This window comes from Azolla caroliniana, unplaced genomic scaffold, assembly GCF_043228905.1.
Source record: "Azolla caroliniana isolate FFs.n. ecotype wild unplaced genomic scaffold, voAzoCaro1.0.p SCAF_5, whole genome shotgun sequence".
NCBI classification, from domain to species: Eukaryota; Viridiplantae; Streptophyta; class Polypodiopsida; order Salviniales; family Salviniaceae; genus Azolla; species Azolla caroliniana.
In genome coordinates, this window is record NW_028230440.1 from 14407103 (window position 1) to 14416153 (window position 9051).

The following is a 9051-nucleotide window of genomic DNA, read 5'->3' on the forward strand; positions in this document are numbered from 1 at the left end:
AGTCCCTCACATCGACTTCCTAGAATTGCATGGGAAGCAAGCAAAAAGATCCAAAAGACGCATAAAAGCAAAATTTTGTGTTCCGGTTGGATGCAAGATATAGAAAAATGGTTTGGTAGATGGGATGCGAGACACTTGCTTGATGATGCATCATTAGATTCCTCTGTAAATGAGGCCTTTTTGCAATGCCAATGTATCATGACATGGGACAAATGTGGAGGCTCACGCTTCACACATTATACTACACATGTTGCACCTAACTACAAAACCATATTCTTTGCGGAACGGGGAAATCGTACACATCGATCCATGTTAGAGCCCATACCGTTATCTGTCATTCGAACCATTGCTTCCATGCGACTTAGCTCACATGCATTGCGATGTGAAACAGGGCATTGGGGCACAAGTGATGAGAGTGGTCGGGCTATGCACACTTTTCCCTAAACAAGTTCGTGAGTCTGAGTATCACACTTTGATACAATGCTCTACCTTTGATCATATTCGACCATGCTTTCCACATCTCTTCAACCGAGCCCAATCTTCGCATGAATTCCTCTCACAACCACAATGTGCACTCTCGATTGCAACATTCATTGGTAAAGTTCTTGAACATCGAGAGTCACTACTCACTTTCACACGTATCACGTGAAATGTAATATTTTTGGTCTCATAGGTCATATTTGACCTCCGAAGACAATAATATAATCTATCTATCTATCTCTACCTTCTATCATCATCTTTCTTCTATTCTCTCTCTCTCATGCTCCCAAGTCACAACATGAGAGGACTTTAGAGAGAGTGAGTGTTATACCAACAGTCGATCGGTACTTGTAACTATGTATTCATAATCAATTATTCTTTCTTGTGGGGTAACCATGTGTGTCTAACATATGCTTTGAAGTGTATTGTCTGTGTGTAATCGTGAGCCTATAATCAATTGTAGTTTATTCAACGGGATACATGTTATTGTGTTCCTAATGAAGTTCTAGGAGAGGTCTGTATCCCCGAGTGTCGTGTAGATTAGACGAGCTCAAGTATCAATTATAGAGAAAGAGTTAGCTGGGAACCCTTGGGGTTGAGTTACCTCCCTAACACCTGCATTCGGCTACGTACACGGTCGACGGGACGACCCGAAGTCCCTTCATCCTGCCGACCACAATTACCTTGATCCGGTTACTCAGAAGTAGTAACTGAGGGTGTGTTTCTCCAAAAAAGGGGTAACAACAGTGTGAAAAGGGTCACAGATAGATGTATTTACACATCTATACTTGTTTTTTGAAACTGAAATAAGATAGTAGCTTTTTTCTGTAGAAAAGAAAAACAATTTTCTGGAGAACTGATACTCTCCTTGTCTTGCTCCATCAGTGCTCTTGTGTACACCATTGATCGTAGACACTTCAGACATCACAACCTTTGTCACCAACCACGTGTTGTGAGTCTTTGGTGGTTGTTTTGTGACTTGTTTGTTGGGCTTAAGTTGTTAGAGAAAATTTTACGAGTTTATACATTGATAGTGAATTGTTTCTAGACTAGGTCTTATAGTTTTTACCTCCTTGAGGGTTTTCCACGTAAAAGTTTTTGTGGTGTTTCGTGCATAGTTTTTTGTTGTGTATCTTTATGTTTTCTTTGTATAATTTTTCACAACATAATCTTTGTCTCATATAAGTGGTAAAGTGTTATCGAGATTCCAATCAAATAGTATTAATGCTGGCTTTTAGCATTTTCTTATGGAATTTTTTTTTTCCACAATGGTTTGCTTGAACGGCACAAACTACCATAAATGGAAAGGGAAGATGAAAGATGTAGTTTTTGTTATAAATCTACACTTCCCTATTTTCGAAATCGAGACATGTACGAAGCTGAAATTACATTTGTACCAATAATGGTTGTGAATATTTCATGTTTTTTGGTGGTGTCCTTTGATGTCACCGGTAGGTGAACATGGAATTAAGCATCAAAAGACACCACCAAAAACCCCACATCTAAATGGTTTGGCGGAAAGGATTAATAGAACTCTAGTTGAGATAGTTAGATGTTTGCACTTAGATGCAAAGGTATCCAAATATTTTCGGGTTGAGGCCTTGAGAGTATCATTTCATATGTCATTAATTTATCTCCTACTCTTGCATTGCAGGACGTTGTTCCTAATAGAGCTTGGTATGGTAAGGATGTTTCCTATGATTATTTATGTGTGCTAGGTTCTAAATGTTTTGTGCATGCTCCTAAAGATGAAAGTTCTAAGTTAGATGTTAAATCTTAACAATGTATCTTTATTGGATATGGCCAAGATGAGTTTGGTTATAGATGTTATGACCTTGTGGAAAGGAAGCTTATTCAAAGTCATGATGTAGTATTGTCGAAGATCAAACCATTGAAAAGGTAAAAGGGTCAAACACTCAAATAGACGGTAGTCTTATTGATTTTGACCCAATTCTTATGACCAAAGACGGTACATATGGAGATGCTTCCCAACAAGATGAAGACGGTGAAGATGTTGATGAACGAGGTACTACAAATAATAGAGTTGAAGCTAATCATGATGTTATTTTACCGCAGACAGGCATTGAGTTGGGGGGGAGCAAAATTCCTTACAACATACGGTTAATTAGCAAACTAGAAGGTCTATTAGAGAATGACAATCGTCTACAAGCTATCCTAGTTCAATTTATGTCTTGATCTTTGAAAATGGGGGATTTAGAAAGTTTTTATGTTGTTCTCAACCATAAGGATAAGGATAATTGGATAAAGGCCATGCATGATGAAATGACCTCTTAAAGGAAAAATAATACCTTTGATTTATGGAACTTCCAAAGGAAAGAATCCTTGAAAATTTGTTAAGAAATGGAATGGCAAGAGTGGTTGTAATGCAACGGAAGGTGAGCGTATGTGTGTGTGTGTGTATAACATCAAAGAGAGAGACAGACAGACAGACAGACAGACAGACAGAGATGATATTAACAAAATGAGATACATCCAACCGCAACTAAATTACAATGAGCTGGTTTATATACCAACTAAGCTAGGGCAAGCGCCCTTTCTACTATTTACACAACTAGCTTGGAGTGTCCATGAGCTAGTGTGAAATCTATCTATGGGAAGTTGAGTTCGATTCTCAACACGCCCCTTCGAACACAACTTCCATCTGTCGGAAAGTCATTCGGTTCGTACTTCGACTTGTCTAGTCGGCTTTGTTGCGTATTGCGTAGCCTAACCGTGCTACGTCTGCGTCTACGTACTCCCCCTCAAGCTTGACAGTGTGGACGTTGTGAGATCAAGATCCGATGCAAATTGCCCGAGCTTGTCGATGCCTAAGGCCTTCGTAAAGATATCAAAGACTTGTAGGTGTGTGCTAATGTGTTGGAGGTCAATTTCTCCAGCCTGGACGCGCTCGCGGATGAAGTGGTAGTGCACTTCGATGTGTTTAGTCCACGCGTGAAATACGGGGTTACGCGCGAGGTTGTCGCAGTACAAGGATATTGGATCTTTGATGGGTATGCCCAGATCTTTTAGTATACGCTTAAGCCATACAGCTTCGCATGCGGCGACTGTCGCGCCCCTATATTCGGCTTCAGTCCTCGACACTACGACTGTCAGTTGTTTCTTGCTGCTCCAGGAGATCGCTCCGTTGCCGAGGGAGAAGAAGAATCCGGATGTGGATCGTCTATCCACTTTGTATCCTGCCCAGTCCACGTCGCGTCTGTGTACCCTTCAAGTCGAATGGTCGTATTCAACTTATACAAGAAGTCATGATCCATTGTCGTATTGACATACCGTAGTATCCTCTTAGCACAATCAAGATGAAGGTTACGCGGATTCTGCATGAATTGACTAAGTAGGCCGATCGAATAACTTAGGTCAAGTCGCGTAATGCTGAGATAGATCAAGCTATCGATCAGTTGGCGATACTGAGTCAGTTCAATCTCGACCGTGCCAGAACTGGCATCAATCTGGATATTGCGATCAAGGGGGGTAGTCACAGGTTTGCACTCTGTCATTCCGAATTTGTAAAGTAGGTTGAGGACGTAGTGCCGTTGTGAGATCATTATCCCGATTGGTGTCCGAATTACTTCAATACCACTATAAAGTAATGAAGTTCGTGCAGGTCTTTCATTTCGAATCTGTCGAAAAGAAGTGATTTAACTTTGCTAATCTCGGCAAGATCCTTTCCTCCGATGACCAAATGATCCACGTACAAGAGGATGATTATCGGGCTATCCGACTCGTTTTGGATGTACAGGAAACTGTCAGATTTTGACATCTGAAATCCGACTTGATGAAGATACTACGTGATTTTCGAATGCCAAGCACGCGGTGCTTGTTTGAGGCCGTAAAGGGGCTTCTTGAGTCGGCATACGGCGTGTGGATGAGTACGCGATTCGAATCCGGGTGGTTGTGTCATATACACCTCTTCTTCTAGCTCTCCTTGGAGGAAGGCGTTTTTCACATCCATCTCATGGAGGTGCCACCCTTTTGCTGCTGCTAGCGCGATTACAGTTCGTATTGTCGTCATCTTTGCCACCGGGGCAAAGTTTTTTTCATAGTCTATGTCATGTGTCTGTGCGTAGCCTTTTGCAATGAGCCATGCTTTGAAGCAATTTACGAAACCATCAGCATTGTGCTTCACCTTATAAATCCACCTGCAACCAATTGATTTCTTGTTGGGGAGGAGAGGAACGAGATCCAATTTCTCATTTTTGCATAACGCTTCCATCTCCTCATTCATCGCGTTGACCCATCGAGGATCCTTTGCAGCTTCGGAAAGTGTTTCCGGTTCCCGTACTGATGTTACCTTCATCATGAATGCGTAATGATACGCCATGTATTCGTCGTAGCCATAGCGGTTTACAGGGTTCTTCTCGCGCGTGGATCGGCATGGCTTGTCATTTGGGGGTTTCTTCACATCGTCCGTGTGGATGTAAAGGCCTTCGACCTCACTATCGAGATCAAAATGATATTCATACTCCTGCATTTTCGCCTTGCCTTTGTCTAGCAGTGGACTCGGTCGAGATGTGCTTTGATCACTTGGGGGCTCTTATGGTCCGCTTAGCCATGTCGAGATTGGACTTTCTTCGTGCATATGCGTGAGACGATCTTCGGCTTCTATTCTTATTTCGGTGTTATCCGCATCGAGCGAGGTTGGAGTCGAAGTATTCTCCTGTGCGTACCAGGATGCGTATTCATCGAAGACTACGTCTCGACTTGTTCGAACCTTATGGGTAGATGGGTTGTAGCATTTGTACGCCTTTTGTTCGAGTGAGTATCCTACGAGGATACATTTCTTCGACTTTGGGTCAAGCTTTTGCCGCATATTGTCGGAAATATGTACGTAGGCTATAGAGCCGAAAATGTGGACATGTGATAAGTCCAGCTTCTTTCCAAAGAAGTTCTCATGAGGAGTTATGTCGTGTACTCCTGAGGTTGTGCATCTATTCATGAGGTATACGGCCGTGTTCGCCGCTTCTTCCTAGTACGATTTCGGTAGGTTCTTCTCATTCATCATGGCGCGTGCGACTTCTACTATGTGGCGGTTTTTACGCTCACCTACGCCATTTTGCTGAGGTGTATGTCGACATGAGAACTCTCGTCGGACTCCTTCCTTGCGGAGATACGCTGAGAACTCAACCAAAAAATATTCTTTCCCTCCATCTTATCGAAGGCCGCGTACATGCCGGCCCGTGGCTTTTTCCACTTCGGCTTTGAACTTCTGGATGTGGCCGAACACTGTACTCTTTTGCTTCATCAGATAAATCCAGGTATTTCTGGAGAAGTTGTCGATGAACGTGACATAGTAATGGCATCCGCCGAAAGTAGTTATTTGGGCTGGTCCCCACACGTCTGAATGTATGACATCCAGGATCCCTTTGCTTACATTCTGCTCTTTTGGAAATGGATGACGGCGTTGCTTTCCGAACTGGCATGCTTTGCACACGCCCGTGATCTCCTTTGCTGTAAAGTTCGGAAGTTCGATTACGACTCCTTTTGTCTGCATGTTCTGAAGCTTCTGGAGATTGATGTGGCCGATTCTCTTGTGCCAACTTTAAGTCGGTTTCGAGTTTCTGGCCTTTTGCGTACATGGCCGACTTTACTTCACTCGACTCAAGGATGAACATACGGTCTTCTCGTCTGCCGTGAGCTACAATTTGATCGCCTTTTTCAATGAAGCACCCATCGTTGTTAAAGCGTACCTACATTCCTTGTTCTACAATCTGGCCGACCAAGACCAGATTTTTCGTGATGGTGGGAACATGCAATACGTTCTTAAGGTAGGTATGTTCGCCGTCGTTTCCGAATGGGACATTCCCAATATGTTGTATTGGATGAGTCGTATCATCACCTTGCGAGAATAGCCGATCTAATTGCGCCAAAACGCGGTGCTAAGCCTCTGAGGCATATCTGCACCAGGTCATCATCGTCAATGACAATGTTGATCGATCCAAGGGCGTCACATAGCTCCTTGATCTTCAAGGTAAAGTTGCCGATTGACATGTCCCTTTGTTGAAGATTGTTCAGCTCCTGTCGAAGTTGGAGCTTTCATGCGGCCGTATTGGCTGTGAAGATCTTCTTGAGGTTTTCCCACGCCTGCTTCGGTGTTTTATCCTCTCGAATGTAGCCAAGCATATGATCATGAACACATGATGCAAGGCAATACAACACACGGTTTGCGGCCTGCTCCCAAGCGGGATAGTCAGTGTGTGTTGGGTTGGGGACTTGTGATTCGTGAGCTCCATCGATGTAGCTCCAGTAGCCTTGTCCGACAAGATATTGATGCATCTTGTATTCCCAAGATGCAAAGTTCGTTCTGTCGAGCTTCTCGGTAGGAAGAGCGCTTCCCATTTGATTATTCATGGTGATTTCTTCTCTGTCGATGGGTCGGCTCTGTTGATCGTTGGCGTGCAGCACAACACAGTCGAAAATTGCTTGATCAGGCAACCACACGCTCTGATACCATGTTAAGAAATGGAATGGCAAGAGTGGTTGTAATGCAGCGGAAGGTGAGCGTATGTGTGTGTGTGTATAACAGTAGAGAGAGAGAGAGAGAGAGAGAGAGAGAGAGATAGACAAAAGTATATATGATATTAACAAAACGAGATACATCCAACCACAACTAAATTACAATGAGTTGGTTTATATACCAACTAAGCTAGGGCAAGCACCCTTTCTACTATTTACACAACTAGCTTGGAGTGTCCATGAGCTGGTGTGAAATCTATCTATGGGAAGTTGAGTTCGATTCTCAACAAAAATAAATGGGTATTCAAGTTGAAACAAGGTGATGGTAACCTTGTAAAACATTTGACTCCTTTTCAGACAAAAGAAAGGTATTGTTTTTTTTTTTAAAGAAGGTTCACCTTGGTATTAATGGAAAGATGCCGAAAGGCTACAACGAATTCATACAATATATCACAACCCTCATATCCACATCAACCAGCATGTCAAGTATCAAAAACCCTCATGTAGGGTTGTTCCAAGACGGGGGGGTGGAAAAAGAAAGGTATTGATTTTGATGAAATTTTCTCACCAATAGTGAAAATGAGTTCTATTCGAGTTATTTTAAGTTTGGAAACTAGTTTAAAACTTGAGATTGAGTAGCTTGATGTGAAGACTGCCTTCTTGCATTGAGACTTGATAGAAGAGATCTACATGGAACAACCCCGTGTTGCAAATAGCTCAGGATAATATAAAAATGACTTAGGATAGAGCACGATTTTATGTTGACCATCATCATTACCTCATGTTCTTTTCCCTCGAGAGAACATGTTTTTATATGTGCCTCATGACTCTACAACGTTGTCTACGGGTAAGTGTGCTAAATTTGCCACACGTTTTTGTGGACCTTTCACAATCCTCAAGTGCATTGTCTATTGCCCCGATCTTCCAACTTGCATCAAAGTCCATCATGTCTTTCATGTTAGTCATCTCAAAGAGCTCTTAGGTTTGGTAATAATTCAGTTTCCATCAAAAATCCATTTATTCTTCAGGATTTTTAATCCAAACCTCATAAGCCAAAAAACAAATTCAATTCAAAAACTAAACATTAACATTCTAAGCATATTTGAGAGTTTAAATTTAAATGGATGGATGGTTTGATTAAATATGTTACTTGTGAGTGAGAAGATGCTCTTAAAACAAACTTCCCTGACTTTTCTTTGCAAGAGTGCAATCTTTTGGAAATGGGGAGTATGTTATGAGCATAACCATAACCATAGTTGTGGGCTAATTTGTAAGGACAATGAGTGAGGATTGAATTATCTCAATACTAAGGTAGGAGAAAACTTTAGAGTGTTTCATAAGTTTGCTACTTCTATAAAAAAAAGCAACCAAGTGTGAAACACATAAGAGCCTAGGGTTTGAGCCTATATAAGAAGGCTACCAACCTGCTTGAAGGGGGATCTCTTTTCTTTATTGTTTTGAAATAGAGACTTTTATAGTGTGGCAAAGCTTTACCTTCATACATGTCTGCCTCATTGTTCTCCAAACCCAAGGTACGATCCATGTTTGTACACGGTGGTATAGGACATCGATGGGGGACTTAGATCCGTTTCTCACCTTCCTAGGGGATGGCCAACTGGATTGGTGCCCTTTCTTCCTTAATTTTCCACTTTAATTTGTCTTAACATTAATTAAGGTTCTAACACTCATCCTCTTTAATTTTGCTTAACCTTTCATATGCATGCACGTAACTTTGTGACAACGTATGTGTGAATAAGAGTAACTGAGTATGGGTGTTTATATGTGTCTTTTGCGTATATATCTTAATTTAAAGATGTATGTATATAAGTGTGTGCCAAACTAGCATGTGTGAAGGCAAAGCTTGGACCAAGCCTAATCTTGAGGTTTGGATGCTCCAATTGAGGTCTTGGCTTGATTAAATTGTTGAGAATCAAGCCCAACATAGTGCAACGTGTGAACACACCTTTTGAGAATCCGTGATTACTCAAAGGTCAAGAGTCACACCACTCTCTACACATTAATTATGTGTCATAGAATCATATTCTATGACACATAACTAATGAGTTACATATTCCCCATGACTATGAGTCTTCACATTCC